A 13,845-nucleotide genomic window follows, 5' to 3' on the forward strand; every position below is an offset into this window, starting at 1 on the left:
CATGGGGGAACAATTTTTGGAAAAGCAGTTAAAAATCCAAATATTTTTGCAAATACTGTTTTAAGTTTTATGGTTATTACTTTGTTTGGTGGGCCTAAATTTTTATGTAAAATGCTTCCTTTGTGTGAAATCAATTCAAATTTTCTTTTTGAACAAACTACTTTTCTTTTATCTGCGATAAAAGCAGCTGGTGGTCATGTTATTTCTATAGTTTGTGATGGTAACAGGGTAAATCAAGCCTTTTTCAAGAAATTTGAGACAGATGGCGTACCTTGGCAAACAAAAGATAATATTTATCTTCTGTATGATTTTGTGCACCTTTTAAAAAACATTCACAATAATTGGATCACTGAAAAGTCACAGGAACTTGAATTTTTTGTTAATAAAGAAAAAAAAGTTGCCAAATGGTCTCTTATTGTAGCATTGCATAAATTAGAATCAAATCAAATGATTAAAATGTCTAAACTTACAGATGTTGCAGTGTTCCCAAAACCAATTGAAAAGCAAAATGTTTCAACTTGTCTGAATGTTTGCGAAGAAACAGTTTTTGCTTTAAAATGTCACCCAGAGTTCAAAGATGTTGATGATACGATTTCTTTTCTTTCAATAATAACTGAATTTTGGAGAATTGTTAATGTTCATAACCTTTATGCAGATGTTCATATGCGTGATCTGAATCGGTCTGCTATTTTCTCTTCTGATGATTTTAATCTTCAAAAGCTGTTAGAATTTGGAAACATGACTAAGAAAATGTGCTCTTCTCAAATAGTTTGTTTTAAAAGCTTCACTAAAGATACATCTAAAAGTATCTATCACACTTGTAATGGTCTTGTGGAGTTATCAAAGTTTCTCTTGTCTACAAGTCATAAGTATGTTTTGCTTGGAACATTTACAACTGATCTTTTAGAAAAGCAGTTTGGAAAACTGAGACAGGGATCAGGAGGAACATATTTTATCACTGTTCAACAAATACTAGAGAACGTGGGTATCATAAAAATAAAACTACTTTTGCAATTAGACAAATATGGTGTTGATCTTGATTTTACTAAATCAGGTCATTCTTGTAAAAGATGTGGTTTTTACTTATATGAAGAAAAATGTTTGACATTTGATAATTTGTCAGAATTAAAAAATATATTATCTATAGATGTCAAAATGACTCTAATTTACATAGCTGGTTATATTGTCCGAAATGACAAAGATTCAGATGATTCATATTTTTATTATGAGAAATTTAGAGATTTTACTGAAGAATTTAATTGTGGAGGATTAACTATACCTGGTGATTTTGTTTGTCAATGGGTAATATATAGGGTTACCATATGGTAATCATCGAAAAAGAGGAGATTTTACTAAGCGTGTTAAATGAATGGGGAGTCCCCATTATTTAGCAAGATTGTACCAGAGAAGACTCCTTTAAAGAAAATGAAATAAATAAAAACCCTTTTTTTTTAAAAAAAGCATGTAAAAAAATAAAAAATGTTATTAGTTCTTGTAGTGCAAATTGGTGAATTTGTGATTAAAATTAATCTAAATAATCGCAAAACATTTACATTCAATTTTATTGCTGTCTAACAATTATTGAGTCTTGATTAAATAAATCTTTTAAAACAGTATAATTTAATATAGAATAAGTTATTCTATATTAAAATATTTTAAATAATATACGAAATATAAAAACTATATAAATGCAAGCTATGAATTAAATCTTCATTGTTTAACTTGTTTCTATTGTCATCTTGTAACCATTATTTACTTGTATCTAACTAATCACTTGCATCAGTTATCAATTTCACTGTCATCGACCAATCATTTGTCGGAACAGAGCAAGAATTATAAACAGGGGAAAATGTATCATACCAAATATACATTTTTGTTGAAACCACCTTTTTCAATAAGTCTTTGTTTGATTACAAAGACTTATTTAACTCATAAGTTAGAAAATTGGTCACGCACAATGATTTATTAACATAAAAAAGGGCTCTTTCATTTACAAATAAAATAGAGTTTTCAACTTGATCCCAAATAGCGATACTGTCAAGTTTCATCCAAATGAAAGCTTTTAACTCTTAGTATTAGGACTTTTAACAGGTCAAAGGATATGCAAATTGCGTAATCTTGACTAATTTATTACTGTAAGATGCATTAGATAAATAAGATTAACATAAGGAAATTTGTTTATCTTTGTGAGAAACAAAAATATATGATCCAGCTGGCCAAATTTTGAATTTGACTTGAATTTCTCCCTTTCTTAAACTAAAAAACATTTTTTTGGACGACATTATTGATAGTGTCGCAATTTTTTTTACTTTTTAAACGTCAAATTTAAGTTCAAGAAATAATTTTTTGTGTAGTAACAACCAAAACACTTTATAACCTTAATGTAATTAAACGGTCGAAACTTTCGTTTTCGCAAGTTTGGATGCGCGCGCATTTTTCAGTATTGTGTAATGAAGAGAAGAGAACACGTGTTGTTTGAGCATTATCAATAAATTGGTAGAATGACAAAAAAAATATGGAATTTTTATAAAAATTAAATAAAAACCTCCCAAAAAGAGGAGATTTCATGTTTTTTTTCTAAAATCCCCCGGAGGCTTATTTTTTGCCTTAAAATCTGGAGATCTCCGGGTAAATTCGGAGATATGGGAACCCTAGTAATATATTGCTATATTATGTTTCGTGAAGTAGCTGATAATACATGCATATCTTCTTTGTGCAATCTAATGATGCTTGTATCAGAATCCTATAAATTAAATATGAACAGAAACCATGGTATTACACTTTCAAATGTTTTCCTTAAGAACTATTGTAATTTATATTCTCCAAGGTCTGAAAAAGAACAGAAACAAAAACTTTTAAAGCTTAACGTTAACAAAGGTCAACAGCAACTGTTTTTTTGTTAAATTGAACTGTTAAATTTAAATAATTATACTGTAGGGTCATTTCGGATAAAGCGAGCCAATAAAACTAAAATCAGTGTGTATTAGTAACTATGTGAGATATCTTAATACTTCTTGTACTAGAAAACTCTATAACAGATACCTAAACTATGATATAATGTAAAATGAGCCACACTAATATAAAGTGAGCCAAGTAAACTATATATGATACATAGGAAAGGCTCGCTTTATATTAACAAATTTATAAAGTGAGCCACCATTATTGGTAAAGCGAGCCAATAGCTTATATGATTATTCTAAAGTGAGCCATTTAGCTTTTATTTCAGACAAAAATTTACAAAATTGGAAGTATTATTACAAATAATATTTACTATATTAATATTAACTTTATTACCTACGATATAGTAAACTGGTATTAAAAGTTTGCAAACATTAACCTCAAATGCATACAATGCAAAAAATTTAAAGAACAAAAGCAATATAAAAATGTCAGCGACTAGTCTAATAAAAATAATACTGCTAAAGCTGCAGATAAATGATGCAGTACAAAATGCAAAATATCAAGTCTTAACTAGAGTTAATTTACTTAGTTGTTGTTTGAACACAATCAGCACATAGTTGTCCACGCACGGTTATTTCGATACAGCTCTCATGTAATCAATCACGGCACGCGTCACACTCAATCCATTCATCATCAATGAGAGGATCAGTTGCTTCACCATATGCAAACCCACAATATTTGCAAATGTCCTCTTCTTTTTGTTTCTTTTCTTTTTTGAATTCTTTCTTTTTCTTTATAACCTTCTGTTTAACAGTTTTCTTCTGTTTCTTTTCTTTGCTGGTCTCTTTCTCTTTAGCTGCTTTTTTTGTTATTGGTTTGGTTCTTTCTTGAATAAATGCTACATTTTCTTCTGATGTCAGTTCATAAGATGGTGGTTTCTTACGTGGCTGACTGCTTTGTGGTCGATCTCTGTGTGGCACTGGCATCAAGTTTTCGAAAGACACATCAAGGTCTGCTTGTTCAATTGACACAATTGCATTTTCATCAGTGGTAGGTAAACAAGTACTATCAGCAATATCAGTATTGACATGTTGCTCATGCTGCTTATCTAGGCGAGTATTAGAATTAGATGCATTAATATTATCTTTATTAGCTGTATCAATAAGTTTAGCACTAGAACTATTTGAAATATCTGGCAATTGCATTTCATTCAGATTAATTATGTCAACGGATTCGGTCACAGAAATCAACTGCAAATTCATAGCTGCATTAGGTACACGTGGCTGTTCAATACTCGATCGCAGTGGCAAACAAGAACTTTCAATATTTGACAACATATTGGGCTGAGAATCCAATGGCTCGGTTTACCTGAATGCCCTTGGCTCGGTTTATCTAACAGTTATGCAAAACCGAGCCAGGTTGAAAATTCGATTAAAAAACTTTATCATCGCTCAAATACATATCAACACTGTATTTTTTGAAATAGTTTCTCATATTACTAATATTACAATCATATTTACTATAAATAGTGTCAAATATGAAATACTCACTTTTCTTAATTGAAGCTAAACAAAATATAAGGTCTTAAAATGAAAAAACGTTTTGTTACTACTCGAATGATTATAATTATACCACCGCGAAAATAATTGCTTAGCAACTGTTTTTAAAATATTCATTAGACTTTAAGAGTCATTTTTTGTAAGAATCAGGCATTCAATGGAAGTGACCTCCTCCAAATTGCTTGAATTTTTTATATATTGATCAGAATATAGAGAAAACCTGTTGGGGAAAAAAAAAATTTCAAAAATGTTTCGTTCACTCGGAATCTGAGCTTAAATTTTTGAGATTTTTTTAAAAATTTTTAGAAATTTTGTTTTTGCCACCTTTGAACCCATTTTTTTGGCAAGGCAAAAAGTTGCACATAGCTTTTGTAGTTAATATCAGACGTAACCCAAAAGCTCTCTCCAAAAAATATAAAAAAGTTGCGTGACACTGTGCGGTTGGCTAATTATCATAGTTCAAAAGTACAAAATCAATCACTTTTGTCAATTTTTAATCGGGTTTAATTCTAGCGGCGAAGTGTTGCACACAATTTTTCTTTTAGGATTTGAAATTATCAAAGGTATTGAGTCTAAAAATGCAAAGAAAGTTATGTGATACCAAAGGCCTATTAATATATTAAGGCTTGAAATTGGAAAAAAATGTTTTAGTATACTTACAAAATGAACCATTACGGCAGAGGCGCTTAGTTTTGTAAAAATGTAAACATATCCAACTGTCAATACAAAAAGGTCCTAACATAATAATAAAAAAAATTCGTGTGATCTTTAGATATTAAGTTAAAAATAAAGGTACAAATTGTTAAAAATGATTAAGTACGAAGAGATATTTTTTTGGACACACAGATGAGGTTTTCGCTCACAATAAAATTTCTATCATCCAAAATTAGCATTTAGCATTACACAAAACATTGCACGTAATGTTAAGAAAAAATTTAAGCGTTTCTGACTATGATATAGAAATCATAACAATTGAAATAAATAATAATAAAAAACAATACATGATCAGAAGTGAATTATTTAAATTTACGTCATAACCAAATAACTTGTGGTGATCGAATGGAAGAAGAATCGCTGATATCACGATTGTGGAGAAAGATGTTAGTGGGCGGTTGTTTACTTTACCATAAAAATGTCTTAACTTTATTTTAACGATCTTTGAAATTTGCATAAATAGAGTAGATATTTTATCATTGCTATTGAGAAATAGGTACTGCATAAATAGAACTTGTTTTTAGTTGAGTATGAAACAAAACAAATATTTTTATGAAAACTGTTGTTGCTTTTCAAAAGGAAATTGTGGATCATTCAAAAAACATAAAATTATAAACAAAATGTTCTACATTCATCAGCTGGGAGATGTTGATGTTAAGAAACACCTCATCAACTTAAAGGTAATTATGTATTTTAAATTTACGCAGACTGTAATATAATTTTTATAATTACATACTTTATAACTTCTCTGCAATAAGATTTTGAGACAAAGTTCTTTAAACAAAAAAAAATAGCTCTTTTAATTAATTCCTCACTCTTTTAATAAATAATCACTAAATTAATCACACTCTTGCAATATTGTATTTTAATAATAACAACAATGTATTTCAAACTTGTAAACATTTTTTGAGAAGAGTCAGATTATAAACAATGCTTTAAATGACACACTTAATAATTGTTTAAAAAATTGTTTTTAGGTCATGCGATTAAACGATAATAATATCTGGGAAGAAAATGGACTTATTGCAAATAGACTTAAAAGAAATCTTGAAAAGGATGAACAAATATGTGCTTTTCACCGGTACACGTTTGGTATTGCATGGAGTCCTCCAAAAACATGCTTTCATCCTCACCATCTAAATATAAAAGGAAAAAAATCTCCCGCTTTAAGGGCGTCACCAATACATGTCGTCATATCAATGTCAAAGCGATACAATGAAGTATTTTCAGTTGGTGCAATGCTGTGTTTTACCCATTTAAAGCAAGAAACTGTTTTATCTAGAGTCAACGAAAACACCAATTTATGTACAGAAACACAAACACAACAAGAACAAACATATATGACACCTGCTACTCCAGATGAAGAATTTGATCCCGGTGAAATTAATGTTTCACAGGAGATTTTGGACGAATCTCTAAGAAGCCGTGAGAGTGTAACTGAGGTTCTTAATGCAAGTCCAATAAAATTTAGATTAAAAAGGAAGTTCGAATATCTGGAAGATACTACTAAAGATAAGTTAAAACGCAAGTATGTTCGCCTAGAAAACTTATTTAAGAAAAAATTTGCGGAAGCTGTTGCTCCTGGACAAGAGGAAATACTTATAGATTTTCTTAACAGTAAAAATGTTGATGAAATAAATAGCCCTCTCCCAATTGAAATTATTCGTGCTCAGAAAGTATATAAGCAAAGTGATTCCATGGGAAAGTTAGTTATCCTCTCATTATTAGACCATACCAAGTATACCAAAAAGTTTATAATGAACACATTTGAGTGTACCAAACATCGTATAGAAACAGCAAGAAAATGGCATGCATCTCATAAAGGGTTGGCATTTCCAGAGAAGAAAGTATTCGTCCGATCTAGTCTTGATCAAACAAAGTGTGAACATTTCTTAGACTTTATATTTACAAGCGGTATTTTGCATGATGTTGCTTATGGAATAACCAAATTAAAATACGACAGCGGTGAAGAACAAAAGAAAGTGCATGCAATACTGACGACAAAATATAGCCACGCTATCATGTTCTATCGAAAAAGTTGTAGTGAAAACAGTTATATACCATTATCTGATTCAAGTTTGTGGAAAGTATTGCATGCAATAAAACCTTCAAGTCGAAAAAGCTTAGCTGGATTAGATAATGTTACTGCTTCAGGCATGAATGGTTTTCAAACATTACAAAAATTGGCACAAAGATTTAGTTCTAAATCTCTCGAAGCTGCCCTTGAAAAAGGAAAAAGGTATTTGAAAACAAGTTATCAAACCAATTGTAGTGTCAATGACTCAAACATTTCTTCTCATAGCTCAAAACATGCCTTATCAGATCCATCTGAAAAAAATCTTCAATCTAACACAGAGATATCAGAAGTGGTATGTGCCGATTGCTATGATTTGTGCAAAGCTATCGAGATGATCAAAGAACTAACAATTCAAAATTCTGACGATGCTGATTCTATTTATGATTTGGAAATTGCTGTAAAGGATGTATTCAACTACATAAAACACCTGATGAAAGATTCTCAACAGAAAAAGGCAAAAATCGAAGCTTTTAAGCAATTAAACGATGAAACTGCTTTCTGGCTTAAAGATTTTTGTCCAAAAATTCTTCCGGTTCGATACAGAGAGAGCCAAAGAGAGTATTTTGGCAAGAAAGGAATGAGTTTACATGTGGATATATTCTTCATAAAAATAGCAGGAAAGTTATTCAAACGTGTTTACTTTACTTCAATGTATAGGTGTGATCAGGGAATAGGTGATGTTGTTTCGTTAGCCACTGCAGTTTTAGACCAATTCAGAATTGATCAACTGCATATCAAGAAAATGTTTACCAAATCTGATAATGCCGGCTGCTATCAGGGAAATCTTTCAGCTGAAGCAATCTACAATGTATGCAAAGAGAGATATATAAAGTTGCTGAGATATGATTATAATGAACCCTGTTGTGGAAAAGATCAATGTGACAGGGAGAGTGCAGTTGTAAAGACAATTTTAAGGAGTTACGTTGACTCTGGTAATAATCTTTTGACTGCTGAAGATATACACAAGGCTATGCATTATAGTTTTGGCGCTAAAGATGCAAAAGTAGCAGTTGCTCAAATTAGCAATGATAAAACTGTAGTTACTGGACCAAAGATTAAGAACATTAGCAACTATCACTCATTTGAGTTTGGTGAGAAAAGTATGAAGATGTGGCGTTATTTCAATATCGGTGAGGGAATTGAACAAGAGTATGGAAATCTTAAAATTCAACCCTCGATTAAGTTGTTGTTGCCATATAGCAAAACAGATAATTCAATTAAGCGTAACAAGTCACTTAAGGAAAAACAGAAAAGAAGTGACAGGCAATTATATTCATTAAGATTTTGCACTGAAATGAACTGTACTTTATCATTTGAAAGCTATGCTGAGTTAGAAGAACACATGCTATCCGGTCTTCATACAGTTCCGAAATCATTAACATCATTGGATAAAGTTCGCAACTCGTTTGTTCATAAGATGAAAATTACTTCACAACTAAATATGCCAATTTCTTCATCCTCTAACAGTGCTTCCGTAAAAGACAAACCACATTGCATGAACATTTTTCTATTGCAAGGTTGGGCATTACCAGTTCGAAGTTCTTTTAGATTTTCAAATCAGCAGAAAGAACTGTTGTATCAATACTTTATTCGTGGAGAAGAATCAGGTAATAAAATGAGCCCTGAGCAGGTTCACATGCAGCTGAGGAGAGAACTTCCGCCTGATCAATATGTAACTAGCCAACAGATAAGATCTTTATTTTCAAGGTAGGCATTGTTGCTATCAAAACTTTTGCAAATTAGATTATGTTTCTGACTGTTAAATAGTTCTTTTACAAATATGAAATTAAAATTTAGGTGAAAGTTATAATTTTGTGTGTTTGTTTACATATGTTTAAAAATATGTACAATTGATATTGTTATAGATTTAGTAACCTGAAAAGAAAAGGTAAGCTGGTAGAACCGACAACAGAAAATAATGAAAATAGTCACGTTAACGATAACAAAGAAGTTTATGGCGAAAATGATGACTTTAATCTGGCAGGAGACAATGAAGATGTTAATAAATGTGAGGAAGACATCGCCAATCTTGCAAAAGAAATTTGTCTTGTATGGAAAGTGAATGATTGGGTTGCTGTTGCATATGAAAAACAATGGAATATTGGATATATTGTGGAGGTAATATTATTCAAAGTATATATTAGTTTCAAGTTTTTATTTTGTTTTACAAAACAGTGCTCTAAAATAAAAGGAATATAAATAAAATGTAAAAATAATTTCAGAATGACATTATATAAAACTTTACAAGTTTTATTGAATGTAAGCAAAATTAAACAAATCGTAAACTCTTTATTATATTATTTTAAATGTTGCGCTAATACTTTTTGGTATCTATAACTGGGATCAGAGTTAATTGTATGATTAACGGGCAAGAGAAGAATACTTTTCGCTGGCCAGTTACTACCGAGGAGATAAATAACCAAACTGATAAAATTATCTGTTTAGTAAATGCTCCTTTTCTAATCAGTGGTTGTGGCGATTATTCATTATCCGAAGAAGACTATAATACATTCATATCATTATTCTTAGAGAAACTTACTGCAGCAGAGTAGAAATTATGTGTGATGTGGTGGATAATGTGTGTAAATGACTCTATTAATAAATGAAAAACTAATTTTTAAATGGAAAAACATTTAAATGTTTGATTTATGTTTTATTTAATTAGCAATATAGTTATCTTGATGTTAGATTTTTGTTCAGTTTTTAATTCATGTTATATCATGCGTGTGACAAAATCACACGAATTTTTTTTATTATTATGTTAGGACCTTTTTGTATTGACAGTTGGATATGTTTACATTTTTACAAAACTAAGCGCCTCTGCCGTAATGGTTCATTTTGTAAGTATACTAAAACATTTTTTTCCAATTTCAAGCCTTAATATATTAATAGGCCTTTGGTATCACATAACTTTCTTTGCATTTTTAGACTCAATACCTTTGATAATTTCAAATCCTAAAAGAAAAATTGTGTGCAACACTTCGCCGCTAGAATTAAACCCGATTAAAAATTGACAAAAGTGATTGATTTTGTACTTTTGAACTATGATAATTAGCCAACCGCACAGTGTCACGCAACTTTTTTATATTTTTTGGAGAGAGCTTTTGGGTTACGTCTGATATTAACTACAAAAGCTATGTGCAACTTTTTGCCTTGCCAAAAAAATGGGTTCAAAGGTGGCAAAAACAAAATTTCTAAAAATTTTTAAAAAAATCTCAAAAATTTAAGCTCAGATTCCGAGTGAACGAAACATTTTTGAAAAATTTTTTTTTCCCCAACAGGTTTTCTCTATATTCTGATCAATATATAAAAAATTCAAGCAGTTTGGAGGAGGTCACAGTTTCAGGAATTTGCCTGATTCTTAGAAAAAACGGCTCTTAAAATGAATAACTAATATTAAATAAATTGTTATAAATCGAAAGCATAATTTGATTTCGTAAAATTGCAATATTTAGGCGACCGGCTCGCTTTATCCGATGGCTCGCTTTATCTGAAATGACCCTATATAACTATAATAGAATAAAAGAAAAAAGTATTATTATTTTTTAATATATTTTAAATGCATTTTTGTTGTTTATTATTATTTCTTCCTTTAAAATTAATTTTAAAATAATTATGTTCAGTTCAGGTTATTTTTTCTGTATTTTTTTGTTTAAAGAACTCGCCTCCAGTTTATGACGTCATCCGCAGGGTGAATAGGCCTGTTATAAAGTACGCCTTGGTTAGTGTATTCTACAAATAGAGTCCTCAATGTTCTTAAAGAACAGATCAATTTTAAATTAGTAAAAACACTTATCTAATTTTTTACTTCGACAGCTTGTTTCTTCATCAGTAGGTTTATCAGAAAGGAATTCCTGATGAACCTACTGATGGAGAAACAAGCTGTCGAAGAAAAAAATTAGATAAATGTTTTTATTAATTTATATATATATATATATATATATATATATATATATATACATATATATATATATATATATATATATATATATATATATATATATATATATATACAGGCCCTTTCAGAGGTTTGGAGAGGCCTGAGCCAGTTGTTAATTGGAGGCCCCAAGAGGACGATTTGCGCAAAGTTTGCGCAAAACGCGACGCAATATGTAAAGCCATTTAAGTCTTAAGATAGATCGGGACCACATAAACTTGTAACTTTTAGAATAAATGCAATCAGGGATGCGGAGTCCCAAAAAGGACTCCAGATTTGAAAGTCACAAACAAATAACTTCTTTCTAGTTTTTGGCATCCAGGAGTTTTAAAAAAATAAAAAAACTTATGGGTTACTAATGGCGAAAAAATCAAGACTTATAGGTCAAAAGACCAATCAATTTTTGAACACGAAGTCCTCAGGTATAATGGCGGCAAAGACTCCGGGATTCCAGGGCTCCGGGCTTAAAAACAATAAGTACCAAGTCATTAAACATCAAAACTTTTTTTCTTATAGCAGATCATTAATTAACCAACATGTTTAGAGCTTCTGGACACCAGAGACTATAAAAATATAAAGTTATAAAGTCGGAGTCCTTTTGGGACTCCGGTTTTATAACTTTATATTTTTATAGTTGGAGTCCTTTTGGGACGATTTGTCTAATTAATTGCATCCCTGAATGCAATTAATTAGACAAATTGTCACTCACAGATGTGGCGCTTTTTGTGCGTTTTTAACTCGGTTAAAATCCTATCAAATTGTTCACGCAACCTTTGAATGCCATTAGATAGATTTTCAATGTTATCCTTTTCAACATCAAGAGCATGGCGTGCCTCAACCATTAGGTTTGTCTGATGAATCATTGTGAGTAGCTTCATCCATATAGACGACATCAAAATGCGTTTAAATTTGGAAATATACCATTAAATAGCGTTGAGTTCCATTTTAGTCTGGGCTGTTAAATGTAGCACCCCAAGTTCATTTAAATTTAAAGCACTTCGCAATGAATTGTGACACTGTTGTGTCACAAAATTGTGTCACTGAGTGTTTGAAAATTTGTGACACTGTTGTGTCACAAATTGTGTCGCAAAGAATTGTGACACTGTTGTGTCACAAAAAAATGACACTGTTGTGCAAATTGAATTTTCGTGCGACGGTATACAATCTTTCAATCTCCTCCAACCTCTACTTATTCCCCACCCGGCAGAACCAGAGAAAAATGATACCTTTGCAGCGTTTTTGTTCGAAAAAAATCAAGGTGCACACTACAAAGATTGTTTTTCATTACTCCAACACAACCAGTCTCTTTTGCATGTTTCTCCATTTGCAAGAGTTTTATTTACAAAACAAAAGGGAAATGCATGATGATTAAAGTCTTGAACAATATTATTTGGAACTTCAAAGCAAGTAATCTTAAAAAAAGAGTTCACTTGACTAGAATTGTTCTTGCTTATAATCCCAATGTCAATAAAATTGAACGGAATACCGTGATGAGTCTGATCTGTTGCCTCTAGTTCCATATCTCGAATTTTTTTTTGCACCTGCATCTTCCTGTAATGAGATTTTCGGGTTCGTCTTGTTCCTGGTTTACAATATTCAAATCTCCTACTGGTTATTGTTCCAAAATGAGGTCTTCTGCAATTGGAACAACTTCATTTTCAATGTTACTACTGGCACTCACACTTTGAGATCGGTTCGCTGGTTCAATTTGAACAGTATTTTGTAATTTTTTTTTAAAAAGAATATATTTTCTTCAAGTTGGTGTATGTTTCGTCAATTCTTTTCTCCGCCGCCCTTTACTTGCACCTCAATCAAATTTTCGCTTCGTTTTAATTTGAAAAACATAATAAATTTATACATAAATCAAACTTATACTTCTTCTTCTTTTTCTATCGGCATTTCCCGTTTAGGGGTCGCCACAGCGGATCAAACTCCTCCATCTAGCCCTGTTGTGAGTGTCCTCCACTGATACACCAGCCTCTATCATATCCTCCACCACTGCGTCTATAAACCTCCTCTTAGGTCTACCTCTCCTCCTCTTACCTGAAAGTTACATCCCCAAAACCTTCCTGCCAATATAGCCTGTCTATAGCTCCTGTCTCCTCTGTACATGTCCAAATCATCTCAATCTCGGTTCTCTAACTTTATCTCCAAAACATGCTACATGTGCTGATCCTCTAATAAACTCTTCTGATCCTATCCTTCTTCGTCACTCCAAATAAGAATCTTAACATCTTCATCTCAGACACCTCCATCTCCCTCACTTGTCCCTATCAACTTGTCTCTATCACTTGTCTACTATCACTTGTCTAAATCACCTGTCTCTATCACTTGTCTAAATCAAACTTATACAAGTTTATATATAGAGTTATGTTAAAAAAAATATTTTACCAGAACAAAAAAATATTACTATTCTCAAAGTTACAAAATGTAATGTACAGCGGTTAACGTTCAAATGTCACGTACAGAGGTTAACGTACAAAACGTAGTGTACAACGGCGCAATGTATCAAATTGAACATAATGATAAGAAACAGTTAAAAATAAAGTGACTTAATCCTGTTTGATGAGGTACAACTAAAAAGGAAGAAAAAAATTGAAGCTACTAAAAAGCAGAACACTAACTCATAACTCAAAACTCGTACGAGATAAAAATGA

This window comes from Hydra vulgaris, chromosome 04 (genome assembly GCF_038396675.1).
Source record: "Hydra vulgaris chromosome 04, alternate assembly HydraT2T_AEP".
Taxonomy (NCBI): Eukaryota; Metazoa; Cnidaria; class Hydrozoa; order Anthoathecata; family Hydridae; genus Hydra; species Hydra vulgaris.